Below are 15,824 nucleotides of genomic sequence, written 5' to 3'. Positions count from 1 at the left end.
CATTTATTAGCTATCAGCGGCACCATTATACAGGCCAGTTCTCAGGAATGAGCGCTCCTATGGACACTTGATCCCAGTAATTTGCCCAAATCTCCTGCAGTATAACAGGGACTTAAAGGGATTTCCCTGTAAAAATGATTTTTTAATAAGGTCCTGTAGCATGGACCCTGAAACAAAAGATTTATACTTACCTGCTCCATGCCGCTCTGGTCCTCCACACTGCTCTACTGTCTCCATTTTCCTGTCCCTGCCCTATTAATATCTAGCTGGCTGTGGGCATGGTTAAATGCACAGCTCCAGCCAATGACTGGCTTCAGCAGTGATGTGGCCACAAGCATGTCAGCACTGAAGCCAGTTATTTGCTGGAGCGGTGCATGTGGCCATGTCCATGCACTGCCAGTGTAAACAGTTCATGGACCGTAAGATAGAGACAGCGAGGGTGGTGTGGAGCAGGTAAGTATGAATGTTCTGTTTCGGGGCCATGCTACAGGAATTCATTAAAAATCATATTTACTGGAAAAACCATTTAAGTGGCGACATTTCCTTCCATCCTGCCTCCTATTCATAAATGAGCGCACTAGCATAGGTATAGGGGTCGCAGCGGTCGCAATTGCGACCGGGCCCCTAAGTCAGGAGTGTCCACAGTGAAGCTGAGTGGCAGTACAATAGGCGGTGGCCTCCCCCCATCATTGGTGGGCAGTGCGCCCTTCCCCCCACCTTCACTGGTGGCAGTGGCAGTTCCGATCGGAGTCCCAGCAGTATAATGCTGGGGCTCCAATTGGTTACCATGGCAGCCAGGATGCTACTGATGTCCTGGCTGCCATGGTCAGACTAAGTTACTCTGCAGCATACTTACATGCGCTGTGGCCGCCGGGCGCTCCTCCTTCTTGTAACTCGTCACAGGTCTGTGTGGCCCATTGCTATAAGCATAAGCAATGCGCCGCACAGTCCTGTGAGTTACAAGATGAAGGAGTGCCAGGCGGCCACAGAGCATGTAAGTATGCTGCAGAGTAACTGAGTCTGACCATGGCAGCCAGGACTTCAGTAGCGTCCTGGCTGCCATGGTAACCAATCGGAGCCCCAGCATTACACTGCTGGGACTCCGATCGGAACTGCCGCTGCCAGCAATGATGGGGGGGGGGCACACTGCCCACCAATGATTTTAATACAGGGGAGGGGGGGGAGGGTGCACTGCCCACCAATGATTTTAATAATGGGGGGGCGCACTGCCCACCAATGATTTTAATACAGGATGGGGGGGAGGGTGGACTGCCCACCAATGACTTTAACCCTGGGGAGGGCGCACTGGGGGCTGATGGAGAAGCACTGGGGGGCTGCTGGTGAGAGGCACTGGGACCTGATTGAGAGGCACTGGGGGCTGATGGAGAGGCAGTGGGGGCTGGTGAGAGGCACTGGGGGCTGCTATAAGGCTCCTGGGGCCCGCTATAAGGCTACTGGGGTCTGCTATGAGTCATGGGGCTCTTATCTGAGGTCTGATTGGGGGTCATTCATATTGGGGTCTGAGCTGAGGTGTGATCTGAGGTCTTATTGGGGTCTTATTAACATTAGGGATCTTATTGGGGCTGTCAGCTGAGGTCTGATTAACATTGGGGGTCTGATTGGTGGTCTGACCTGAGGTGTAATGAATTTTATTTTTTTTTTTTCTGTAGCAGCTTGGAGAAAAAAGGCCTCACAGTCTCCCACACTCCTTCTGCCCAACCAAGCCTGCCAGCACCCCTGAGGTCAAGCCAGCCAGCACCCCAGAGGCCAAGCCTGTCAGCACTCCTGAGGCCAAGCCTGTCAGCACCCCTGAGGTCAAGCCAGCCAGCACCCCTGAGGCCAAGCCAGCCAGCACCCCTGAGTCTTCAGAACTGTAAATAATTATACATAAGGGGAGCTTATAATATGAAAGAGACAAATTATGTCAGAGCGGCTCTTCACCTACATGTGTATCAGCACTAGATATATACCCCTTACTCTCCCTAATACCCAAATTATACAAGATACATACCCCTACCTTCTGTCTAATATACATACACACCCCACAATATGTTATTTCACCTGTACAATTTAACAATCTTCTTTAAGGGTCCATTCACACGTCCGCAACGTGTTTTGCGGATCCGCAAAACATGGACAGGGGCAATGGGCGTTTCGCATTTTGCGGACCACACATTGCAGCACTTATAGAATATGCCTATTCTTGTCTGCAATTGCGGACAAGAATGGGACATGTTCTATTTTTTTTCGGGAACAGAATTGCAGACCCGGAAGTGTGGGTCCGCAATTCCGTGTCTAGGAAGCACATCGTGCTGCCCCATAGAAATGAATGGGTCCGCAATTCCGTTCCGCAAAATGCGGAACGAAATTGCGGACGTGTGAATGGACCCTTATACACAGACATTTAGATTCATACATTTCCTACACTGGCACAAATGCGTTGCCAGTGACCAACTGTCTGTGCTCAATCCTACGCGTTACCGTCGCAAGTGCATGAGGAGCTGCGGATGTGGCGGCGAGGTCCGAGAGGTATGTGAGGTATGTGAAATTTTTGCTATGGGGCCCAGTCATTTTTTGCTACGCCCCTGAATGAGCGCTTTTCATGCAAATAGTGTTTCAGCTGAAAAAAAAAGGCAGATTCTGCAAATTTGCATGTCTTGCCCCATGTTTATGCAAATACATGACTAAACAGTATAGAAAGGTTATTGAATATAAATGTTAGGACAATTAGAAAACTGAAAATTGTATTTAGCCCTCCTAAGCAGTGAGAGAAAAGTTAGCTGGCATCCCAAAAAATAATTATTAAAATTTTTGTCTACCTAATTATAATAATCTAGGGGAGCAGGTCCCCCAAGCCATCAAACTCAAATCAAATCAGTCAGATGAGAGCTGGTCTTGAATGTCTCATTGTACACAAGGCTGTTATTATAAGGTATGCTGGCTGTATCTGTCTCATAGATAGATACAGTCAGGTCCATAAATATTGGGACATCAACACAATTCTAACATTTTTTGCTCTATACACTGCCACAATGGATTTGTAATGTAACAAACAAGATGTGCTTTAACTGCAGACTGTCAGCTTTAATTTTAAGGGTATTTACCTCCAAATCAGGTGAACGGTGTAGGAATTACAACAGTTTGCATATGTGCTTCCCACTTGTGAAGGAACCAAAAGTAATGGGACAGAAAAGTAATAATAAATCAAACTTTCACTTTTTAATACTTGGTTGCAAATCCTTTGCAGTCAATTACAGCCTGAAGTCTGGAATGCATAGACATCACCAGACGCTGGGTTTCATCCCTGGTGATGCTCTGCCAGGCCTCTACTGCAACTGTCTTCAGTTCCTGCTTGTTCTTGGGGCATTTTCCCTTCAGTTTTGTCTTCAGCAAGTGAAATGCATGCTCAATCGGATTCAGGTCAGGTGATTGACTTGGCCATTGCATAACATTCCACTTCTTTCCCTTAAAAAACTCTTTGGTTACTTTTGCAGTATACTTTGGGTCATTGTCCATCTGCACTGTGAAGCGCCGTCCAATGAGTTCCGAAGAATTTGGCTGAATATGAGCAGATAATATTGCCCAAAACACTTCAGAATTCATCCTGCTGCTTTTGTCAGCAGTCACATCATCAATAAATACAAGAGAACCAGTTCCATTGGCAGCCATACATGCCCACGCCATCACACTACCACCACCATGCTTTACTGATAAGGTGGTATGCTTATGATCATGAGCAGTTCCTTTCCTTCTCCATACTCTTCTCTTCCCATCACTCTGGTACAAGTTGATCTTGGTCTCATCTGTCCATAGGATGTTGTTCCAGAACTGTGAAGGCTTTTTTAGATGTCATTTGGCAAACTCTAATCTGGCCTTCCTGTTTTTGAGGCTCACCAATGGTTTACATCTTGTGGTGAACCCTCTGTATTCACTCTGGTGAAGTCTTCTCTTGATTGTTGACTTTGACACACATACACCTACCTCCTGGAGAGTGTTCTTGATCTGGCCAAGTGTTGTGAATGGTGTTTTCTTCACCAGGAAAATAATTCTTCGGTCATCCACCACAGTTGTTTTCCGTGGTCTTCCAGGTCTTTTGGTGTTGCTGAGCTCACCGATGCGTCAAGTCAATCACCTGACCTGAATCCAATTGAGCATGCATTTCACTTGCTGAAGACAAAACTGCAGTTAAAGCACATCTTGTTCGTTACATTTCAAATCCATTGTGGTGGTGTATAGAGCCAAAAATGTTAGAATTGTGTCGAGCCCCAATATTTATGGACCTGACTGTATATTGTTGGCTGGCACATACCTGGCTTTTGGTATATAGCCTTTATGTGATTGTTTGTTATAGGTAATAAAATTGCTTGTGCAATACGTATATATTACATTGCCGATTTTTGACAAATATTAAGCTAAAAATTTGTGAAATATCGTGAATTCGAATATTGCCTTTGCCGCTCATCACTACTTCTGAATCTGATCTTTGACCTTATAAACACACATTTAAGCTCAGTTCTTATCTTACTGATAAAAATGTGGCTTAAATAAGTGTTTATGACCTTTTAGTAATTTAGAGATAACGTTTATTAGATGACTGACACAAATTGAAAGTGAATAGACCATTCATACAGCTAGAAAAACTGTTAACCCTTTTTGACACAAGGGCTGAATATTTTTAATAAAGACCAATTAAAAACATGATTTTTAGCCCAAAATGAGTAAAACGCAATAATAAGAAAAAAAATTGCCCCTGAAGGTGTATATAGCGTTTAATTCATTTTCATCACAGTAGAAACCTTCTTCCATCTACACAGCATCGACCACCTCTTCATACAGAATACACAAACACAGTTAGGCCCCATGCACACGGCCGTTGTTCACGGCCGTGTGCGGGCCGTGGAACCGCGGCCTGGATCCCTCCTGTGAGCAGGAGCGCACGGCGTCACTGGTTGCTATGACGCCGTGCGCTCCCTGCTGCCGCCGCAATACAGTACTACACTGGTATGATCTATACCAGTGTATTACTGTACTATGCCGGCAGCAGGGAGCGCACGGTGTCATAGCAACCAGTGACGCCGTGCGCTCCTGCTCACAGGAGGGATCCAGGCCGCGGTTCCACGGCCCGCACACGGCCGTGAACAACGGCCGTGTGCATGGGGCCTTATTGATTATAAGAATGACAAATAATAATGCAATACATGTTCCTGGTTTAATCACTGTATTTCCAAGCAGTGCCGGTGCTGTCAGAAGAGAATATGTCTTGACTGTGCTTTTAGTTATAATGAACTGAGCAACTGAATTACAACCATATAGTGAGGTCATTTTTGGTATCTATTTAATGACATGGCAGAAATAGAATGGGAAAAGTACTTAAATAGTAAAATATCTAAAAATATTACACACTCATGTGAGTTAGAGACTTCTTTACAGTATCCTGGTTTGGGAAACCTCTCAATCAACTCGATGTCCTAGAAGGGTTTGTCAGCCCCTCAATTCATAGCTTGTCCATTTTGTGAAAACATTGCCAAGTCACAGTGACTACGCAATGATATGTCCATCTTCTACTGTGCCAGGATGTGCTCTGTGTTGTCTGCATTGCTATTTGCAGGTGGCATTTTTTTCTAGGAAGGAGTTTTAACATTTAGAACGGAAGAAGCAAATATGCACAGAAAGTAGGTAAAGGTGTTTTTTTAGAGAATTGTTGGAGATTATTTCTTGCCCATATTACGAATGATGGCACAGTCTCTTTCTCATGTCAGTGGTCTGGGAGAGAGAAATGAATGACGAGATCAAACTTTAGAGAAAAAGATATGGATCGCACATCCACATGCCATGAACTGAGCTATTTCTTTTCAGTGTAATTTATAAACTGTACATGAGGCACTTAGTATACATTTTGATCAAAATGCATAAGCCCTTTATTAGCTACAAACCAGTTCCAAGTCTTTAAAGTATTCCTAATCACCGTATTAGGAATAGAGCGTAGACTAGGGAGAGGTTTTCCTGATAACAAAAGGGCCCTTAAAGGAGCGTTTAAAAATGAATTTTCCAACATAACCCATGGTTTGGAGGGGGGGGGGGATCTAATCCAATCTATAATCCTAGACAGGAGAATAGATCTCATGTATATTTCAGGGTCAGGTAATCCTATCCCTCCAGTTTTTTTTTGTTTAGAAAGAGTGGAGAAGGAGATACGAGGGGCCTTGCCTTGCCATATAAATTTACGTATATGTTTGTTCAAGAGAGTAAAGAAAGTCTTGGGTAATTCTATGGGAAAAGTCTGCATTAAATATGTAAGCCTAGGCATAATGAGGGACATAAGAAGGTTTTTTCTCCCAAACCAGGATAGGAATGGGAAATCAGTTGAGTCTAGTTGGGCAGTAATGGATGATAATAAGGGTTTAAAGTTTAAAGCATAAAGGTCATTTAAAGAGGGGGTAAGTTTGACACCTAAGTATGTTAATTGCTGGGTATCCCAGTTAAAGGGGGTGGAGGCTCTGAGGGAGGAGAGAGCCGTTTGGGACAAACCCATGTGTATCACCTGGGACTTAGTGGGGTTGACTTTAAAGTTGGATATAGACCTAAATCTGCTCAGAAGTGAGAGAATTATGGGCATGGACTTCAGGGTGTTAGTTGTAATAATCAGAAGGTCGTCTGCAAAGGCAGCTAACTTAAATTCCAGTCCCCCTACATGAAGGCCTCGGATGTCTCTCTCCTGCCTCAAAGCCTGCAAAAGTGTCTCCATAATAAGGACAAAGATAAGAGGAGAAAGAGGGCATCCCTGTCTAGTCCCGTTAGATGAAAGGATTCCGTTGACCGACACAGACGCCGAGGAGTGAGTATACATCGAGAAGACTGAGTTGATAAAAGAGTCTGGTAGTTGAAATTTTTGCAGTGTGAGACGGATATAAGACCAGTCCACCCTATCAAAAGCCTTCTCGGCATCTGTGCCGATCAAGATTAAGGGTGAGGATTTGTAAGAGGCATAAAACAGGGAGTTCAAGACTTTGGCAGTATTATCCTTTCCCTCTCGGCCCTTAACAAAACCCACCTGGTCCGGGTGGATCAGTAAAGGAAGGAACTTATTCAACCGAAGGGCGAGCATTTTGGCCAAGAGCTTTAAATCTACATTGAGTAGAGAAATGGGACGGTAGTTGGAACAGGAGGAGGGATCCTTCCCACCTTTAGGGATTATAGTAATGGTGGCCCTAGTCATGTCGGGAGAAACTGGCTTTCCCTCCAAAGAGGAATTGTAGATTGGGAGAAGGTAGGGGGTCAGAATGCTTTGAAAAGCAGAGTAATATGGAATCGGGAGGCCATCCGGACCTGGGCATTTCCCACTTGGGGTAGATTTTATGGCTGACTCTAATTCTTGGGTCGAGAAAGGCCTGGTGAGAGATTCTTTCTGGGAGGGGGTCAGTGTTGGGAGAGTGAGGGATTCCAGAAAGAGATTGATACGGGCTATTTTCTCTTCAGGGGAGTATTTTAGCTCTTGGGAGGGAAGATTATATAGGGACTCATAGATGAGTCTAAATTGGGCAGCGATTTCCTCAGATTTAAACAGGGACGAGCCCTGGGGGGTTTTAATGCATTGGATAAATCGGGACTCCCTTCTCTGTTTAATCCTCCTCATCATGTATTTAGAAGCTTTGTCGCCATGAGCGTAAAACTTCTGTTGAGAAGATAAAAAGTACTTAGCAGAGCGTTCATTCAGGAGGTTCTTAAGTTCAGTCCTTAGAGAAAGGAGTTCCGACAGGTGCAAGGCTAGGTGAGATTGTTTGTGCTTCTTCTCTATAGTGTGAATCTGTGACAAAAGAAGATTCAGTTTTTTCTCTGCTTCCTTTTTGAGGAATGAGCAGAGACTTATAAGCTTGCCCCGGATATAGGGCTTGTGAGCATCCCATAGCGTTTGGGGGGATATATCTGGGGTATTATTAATAGAGAAATACTCCTCAAGGTGAGAGGCTATCTGGTTTTTGTGGGCGGTATTGTTTAGTAGTGATTCATTGAATCGCCAGTTTGGGGTTCTAGGGGGGGAGGATAGAAGGTGCAGTTCGCAGGAGATTGGGGCGTGATCTGCTAGTGTAATATCACCAATCTTGGCTAATTTGCATAATTGTATTTTTTCTTTAGGTAGGAAAATATAATCAATCCTGGTATACGTGTCATTTGCTGCAGAGTAAAAGGAGAAATCTAATTTGTCTGGGTGTAAACACCTCCAAACGTCTACTAGGCCCAAATTAAATAATTTAACTTGGAGGGATCTGAGGTTTTTATGAGAGATTGAGGACTTTTTTGAGGAGGAATCCAGAAGCGGATTTAGGGTAAGGTTAAGGTCCCCTCCTAGGATTAGGGAGCCTTCTACGTGGGCCTCTAATAAGTTAAGGAGGGAAAGGAGCCAATCCACTTGACCTGAGTTTGGGGCGTAGACATTCACTAGAGTGAAGGTTTGCTGGCCAATTGTGCCCTTCAGAATAAGGTATCTGCCTTCTGGGTCTAAGATTTGTGAAAGGAGGGTGAAAGGGAAGTTTTTGCAGAATTCTATGCAAACACCCCTTGAGGCAGCACCGTTGGTCCCACAGTGGAACCAAGTGGGATATTTGACGTAAGAGAGATTGGGATAGTGGCCATGTTTAAAATGGGTCTCTTGGAGGAAAACTATAGAGCCCTTAGCTTTTTTCAATAGAGAGAATATTCTACACCTCTTAGCGGGAGATCTCAGCCCCTTAACATTATAGGAAATCAGGTGGACGTCAGTCATCATCTTACATAAGGTGTGGTAGGGGAGAGATTAGATGACGCCGACCTGATTCCCCCAATGCATGCGCTGTCTGCCAGGGCGAGAGATAAAGGACAAGCAAGTAAAACAAAAAGACCTGTTTGTGAAGGGAAGGAGACCGTAAGCATGTAAAAGTAACCTGACATCTTGCGTCTATAGGGCAGCACTGGGTTATCTTGTAGTTGAAGAAGGAGTACCTGTCACAAGAAAAAACAATAAGAACAAATAACAAAAAACGAAACAAGAGCTTGAGATCAAGCTCAAAACCGAGGTTACTGTTAAAGCATGATGGAGCAATATACAATAACTTTAACAATGACATTGACGTCAGGGGGGGAATTAGACTGAACGTCTTGTAATTTTGTAGATAATACCCTTAAAGGGCCAATACTACTGGAGAGACAGATAATAGGGAAAAAGCAGGTAATCATTTATCTGGTAGAGAGAGTCTCATAGGGGTAGAGGCGAGGTAACTTTTCTTGGTCTTCTGCGATCTTGGGGTGCGCAGGGTCTCCCAGGATGATATCGCAGGTAGGGATGTTAATGGTGGAAGGCTCTGGACCATCTCCCAATTTTCTATGTCCAGAGGAGGAATTTTCAAGTGGGTGTAAACTTTTTCTAAGTCCCCATAGGAGGAGATGTTGACAAGCCGTCCTTCATATGCAAAATACAGACCGAACGGGAAAGTCCATCTGTACATGATGTTATGCTGACGGAGCCATTCCGTTAGTGGCTTCAGGGATCGACGCTTCTTCAAGGGGGTCTGCGATAGGTCCTGAAAAACTGTGATAGGGTTGTTCTCCCATGTCAGGGGATCTGCTTGCCTGGCACCGGACAAGATGGCTTCCTTGACAGGAAAGTGCAAAAATTTGCATATAACGTCCCGAGGAGGCTCTGAGGCTTGTGGCTTAGGACGCAGGGCTCTGTGGGCTCTTTCTATTATTACTTCATAGACCGAGTCCGGTCCCAGGATTTGCAGGCAAATTTGAATGACTGTATGAGGAACATCCACTGGGGACACAGACTTGGGTATTCCACGGAAACGCAGGTTGTTTCTCCTCCCTCTGTTTTCCTGATTCTCAACAGCTGCGTACAAGGAATTAAGGTGATTCTGGCACATCATGGGGCTATTAGCTGCCTCCGATTGATGGCTGATGATGATCGCTTTATTATCTTCTAGGCCCTCCACTCTCCTGCCTATGTGGCGGACATCTTCCTTGATGGAGGCTAAATCTAGGCTGATGGGGCCCAGGGCGTCTAATAAAGCTTCTTTAAGGTAGGAGCGGGATATGGGGAGGTTATCAGGGTCAGAAGAAACATCTCTTACCCCGTCTGATTCGTCCGCTTCTCTGGCTGATCTGCTGGTGCCGCTCCTAGGAGTGCCGGGTGCCATCTTGGGATCTTTGTTCACAGCAGCAGCCGCTGCTTTTCTGACGAATCGATCCATATCGCCGGGCTGGCTGGCTGAACGGGCTTGACCTGCTTGGTCAGTAGGCTTCTGGCCACCTATCTTGGGTGTATCTGCAGGAGAGCAGCGCTTCACATGTCCGCTCTGTCTCGGCGCTAACTCCGCCCCCGCAAGAACAACAATTTAGCACCGAACAATATGTACATATCTAAAAAGCTCACCTTACCATGTGGCCTCAGAAACCAGACTGAGACCAAGTAGCAGACCTTACGTATTCTTCTGCTAATTAAAAACACCTGTGTTGAATCGAAAGATGCTGATACCATAAAAAAAAACATACCAGATAAAATACCAGACTGTAGAGAAAAATATATGGATCACAAATCCACATGAATGAAGATATGCTGTCTCATAAGACATTATAGTGTTGGGGACGCAGGTTCTTCACATTTGTGCATTTAGGCCAAGGTTTGCTTATGAAATCTCCCCTTAAATATATTATGGTCCGTTATGTTCTGCTCAGGTTTTATGCTATATTACCACTTATAGAAAGATGTCTTATATATAAATATGGTTTTGCACAGATTTAACCATAGTAAAATGTTGGCAATACAAATTTTCACAAATTTTATCATCTCTAATGGTACTAATATTATCATAAAGACCTGTACTGACCTAGATACCTATGAATTCTAGTAAGAGGGAAATGAAGCGTCCAAGTTATAGTACTCGTCTGGGTCATGGGGGGGGGGGGGTTTATAACTGAGAGGAGCATTAGAACTACAGGGGGCATTATAAATACTAAATCACTACAAGGGGAGCAACATAACAGCAGGATGGCTACTGTAAATACTAAGAGCACTATGGGGGGCATAATAACTACAGGGCATACTGCAGAGGAACATTATAATGACTGGGGGCACTATAGTGGAAGTATTATAATGGCAGGGGGCATTATAAATACTAGAAGCACTACAGGGGGCATTCTAACAGTAGGGGGCATAATAAATAATGGGGACACTACAGTGGGGCATTTTAAATGCTGGCACTGCATGGGGCATTATAAATACTGGAGATACTACATTGGGTCATCATAACTACTGGGGCACTACGGGGGGCAGTATAACTACTATGGGCACTACAGAGAACATTATAAATACTAGGGGTACTACAGGAGGACTTTACTACCGGAACACTGTGGGGGCATTATTATTGTTATGCACAATATGGAGGGCACTGCTACTAACGGATGCACTCTTGGGAAGCATTATCACTATTGATAGTGTACAGGGCAGCATCACTAATGAATAGAGATGGCCTTGCGGTTCACCCGGCGGTCGGTTCGTGGCGAACTTTACTTTATTCACGGTTCGCCGAACATGCGAACATATGGTGAAATTCGTCTGCGCCATATTATTTTACATAGTGAAGAACTTTGACCCATGACACATCCATCAGGTGGTACAGGACAGCCAATTGAGACATTTCAGCGCATAGGCATACCCCCTACCTTATAAATAGACCTGATCTGGCTGCCATTTTACATTCTGTCTTTTGTCAGTGTAGGGAGAGGTGGCTGTGTGGAGCAGGGACAGGCTGTTAGAGTGTTAATAGTGACACAAATCGCTAGCTAATAGGTCCACAAAAGTCCTTTTAAGGACTGGTATAGGTGTGCTATTCATTGGTGTGCAGTATATAGGGGTGTAATACACTTACAATATACTTTCTAATATAGAAAGCATATTATAGTGGATTTGTATAGTGCAGCATTGTGACTGGTGATCGGTTCTGCAGCGATACTACAACTACAAATAGTGACAAACACAATTAGAAAAAAGTATTATAACTGGTGTGATAGACCAGTGGCCCCCAAAACAACATTTTGAAGCGGGGTGTTATCTAAGAATATACTTTTCAAATAGTGTATTTGGGTGCTGCAGAAATTTATCTGCTTTCACTGCGTTACCTCTGCTACACACAGTGAGAAAATTTAAAGGAAAACATTTTTATAATTGGTGTGATTATAGACCAGTTGCCCCCAAAACAACATATTGAAGCGGGGAATTATCTAAGAATATACTTCTCAAATAGTGTATTTTGGTACTGAAGAAATCTAGCCTCTTTCACTGCGTTACCTCTGCTACACACAGTGAGAAAATTTAAAGGATTTTTTTTTTTATAACTGGTGTGATTATAGACCAGTTGCCCCCAAAACGACAAGCAGAATGTTATCTAAGAATATACTTCTCAAATAGTGTATTTTGGTACTGAAGAAATTTAGCTGCTTTCACTGTGTTACCTCTGCTTCATACAGAGAGAATTTTTTTTTTTATAACTGGTGTGATTATAGACCAGTGGCCCCACAAATGACATATTAAAGCGGAGTGTTATCTAAGAATATACTTTTCAATTAGTGTATTTGGGTACTGCAGAAATGTATCCGCTTTCACTGCGTTACCTCTGCTACACACAGTAAAAACATTTCCTGGATTTTTTTTTTATAACTGGTGTGATAGACCAGTGTAACCCCAAAACGACATATTGAAGCGGGGTCTTATATACCTTCTTCCACATACATTGGCCTTCTCTAAAGACTTTTATTCCCTATTCAACATGCCAGGTGAGACGTTGCCATGCTGTGCTGCGTCTGTTGTGCCTGTAAGCCAAGAGCCACATCGGTCCTGAACTCCTTTCAGCTTTGCGTTCACAGGCAGATCAGTGGCTAACACCGCTCAATGTGACAGTTGGTAAAGTGGTGTGCGACAACAGTGCCAATCTGCTGAGCGCGCTAAAACAGGGCAAAATTACACACGTGCCGTGCATGGTACATGTCCTGAACTTAGTCGTGCAGCGAATCCTTGTCAAATACCCTGGGGTCCAGGATGTCTTGCGGCAGGCCAGGAAAATCTCGGGCCATTTCAGAAGATCTTACACGGCCATGGCTCGCCTTGCTGACATTCAGCGGCGACACAACCTGCCCGTCAGACGTCTTATTTGTGACTGCCCGACGCAATGGAACTCAACCTTGTATATGCTCGATAGGCTGCTCCAGCAGAAACGTGCAGTTACGTGCAGAAACACAGATTACTGGTTGTTCACCCTTCTCGACCCCCGCTACAAAGAGAACTTCTCATCTCTCATTCCTCTGGTGGAGAGGAAGCACAAAATGGTGCAATACCAGAAGGTCCTTGTTAAAAAATAGCTCCAAAAATTTCCATCTGACAACGCTGGTGGCAGAGTCCGTAGTTCCTTGGGCAACCGAGGAGCGGAGACAAGGGGAACACACAGCAGTTCCAAGAGAGGCAGGGCAACACTCTTCAAAGCCTGGGACAGTTTCATGACACCCCGCCAGCACTCTGACCCTGATGCGTGGCCTACTGTCACAAGGAGGGAAACATTTTGGAAGATGGTGAAGGAGTACATAGCAGACCGTGTCAGCGTCCTCAATGATCTCTCAGTGCCTTACAACTACTCGGTGTCCAAGCTGGACATGTGGCATGAACTGGCTCTTAACGCCTTGAAGGTGCTGGCCTGCCCTGCCACCAGCGTTTTGTCTGAGCGGGTATTTAGTGCTGCTGGTGGCATTATAACAGATAATAGTATCCGCTTGTCAACTAATAAAAATTAACAAGGCCTGGATTGACCCTGAATTCTCGAGTCCACCAGAGGAAAGCTGAACAACATAAAGGCAATTTAAATGTGTTTTTTATAATGTACTGAATACACTGTATTCCCATGCACCCCTTCCACCACAAAAAGGGTATATGGTTAAATCTTCCTTTTCTCATCCTCCTCCTCCTCTTCCATCATATACACATGCTTATTCTTCGCATATAATGCCCTCGCATATAATGTTTTACAGGGTCAGCTCACCTGCAGGCCCTCGCATATAATGTTTTACAGGGTCATCTCACCTGCAGGCCGTCAGCTACAATCTTTTACAGGGGCAGCTCACCTGCAATCCCTCACATATAATGTTTTAGAGGGTCAGCTCACCAGCAGGCCCTCACCTACAATCTATTACAGGGTCAGCTCACCTGCAGGGCCTTACCTACAATCTTTTACAGGGTCAGCTCACCGGCAGGCCCTCGCATATAATTTTTTTAGAGGGTCAGCTCACCTGCAGGCCCTCACCTACAATATTTTACAGGGTCAGCTTACCTGCAGGCCCTTATATATGATGTTTTTGCAGGGTCAGCTCACCTGCAGGCCCTCACCTACAATCTTTTACAGGGTCAACTCACCTGCAGGCCCTCATCTACATTCTTTTACAGGGTCAGCTCACCTTCAGGCCCCCGCATATAATGTTTCACAGGGTCATCTCACCAGCAGGCCATTAATCATAATTTTTCAAGGGTGCATGATGCCCTCTTTTATGTGTAATAAAGGATGTATTGGAGTGCCGCCGGTTCCTTGTAATTTTTAGCAGTCCTTTCACTTAGTGCATAGGATTTATGAGTGTAGGAGTCTCACTACCTGAACAATTGTACCACAATGTGAATGAGGCCCTCCTTTATGTGATATACAGGTTGTATCGGAGTGCCTCATCCTTGTCATTTTCGGCAGCACTTGCACTTTATATACAAGTTAATATACAGGAAAGAATGTTTCCTGACAATTTTTCCTCTAAAATCAGTTTGGTGCGTATTATTGTCAGTCTGTAAAAGTTGCGTACTACTCGGACAACATCGTTCCCAGCAGCGACCTGGGAGTCCAAGATGCATCCAGACATCCTCCCCATGCTGTTCCCGAACAAATTCAGTGGTGTTTCCATCAATTTCTGACCTTTTCATGTGAACCAGACACCCTCCCCTCTTCAGAGCAGGGGGTGCCTGGTTGAATGCTCGGGTTCTGCCATTGACCTCCATTGTGCTCGGTAAAGCACCCGAGCATCTTGGTGTGTTCGGCCCGAGAACCCAAGCACTTTGGTGCTCGATCAACACTACTTGGAACTTAAACTGCAGGGAGATTGCAGGGAGAGTGTATCGCTGTGTGCCGTCAGTATTACATGTGTTACATTTATCACCATCTACATCACTGTGCAGTGCACCATGATTAATAGCTAATCCCTTCTGTTAAACAAAAAGAAAAGCATACACCACCCTCTAGTAAAGCAAAAAAAAAAAAAAACTGCACTGCAATGGCTCCTTAGTGAAACAAATTAAAGAAATGGAGGCAGCGCCAATAAAGTAGTGAAGAAAAATAAATGTTCTATTAATGCATGTTGTGGCAGTCAAAACACATGCTTTTTAATTCCTTCTGGGGGAGTAGGGAGGGTGGCAGCAATGGCAGTAACAATGACAATAGTGACTCCATGACAGAGTGAGGAGGGTGGCAGCAGTAGTAGCAGTAACAATAGTGGCCCCATGGCAGAGTGGCAAGGGTGGCAGCAACAGCAATGGCAGTAACAGTGACAATTAGTGGCCCCATGACAGAGTGGGGATGGGGGCCAACAGCAGTAGCAGTAAGGCTATGTTCACACTACAGATTATTTTCCACTCTTCTGATCCATCAGAACAACAGAAAAAAAAAAAAAACTAATCCTGTATTTTTTGCATCCATATAGCCTGTTTTAAACGGTCAGTATTTGATCAGTAATTGGAAGCCAAAACCAGGACTGGGTCCAAAACATAAAAT

This window comes from Bufo gargarizans, chromosome 4 (assembly GCF_014858855.1).
Source record: "Bufo gargarizans isolate SCDJY-AF-19 chromosome 4, ASM1485885v1, whole genome shotgun sequence".
Classification (NCBI taxonomy): Eukaryota; Metazoa; Chordata; class Amphibia; order Anura; family Bufonidae; genus Bufo; species Bufo gargarizans.
This window is presented reverse-complemented; position numbering follows the sequence as displayed.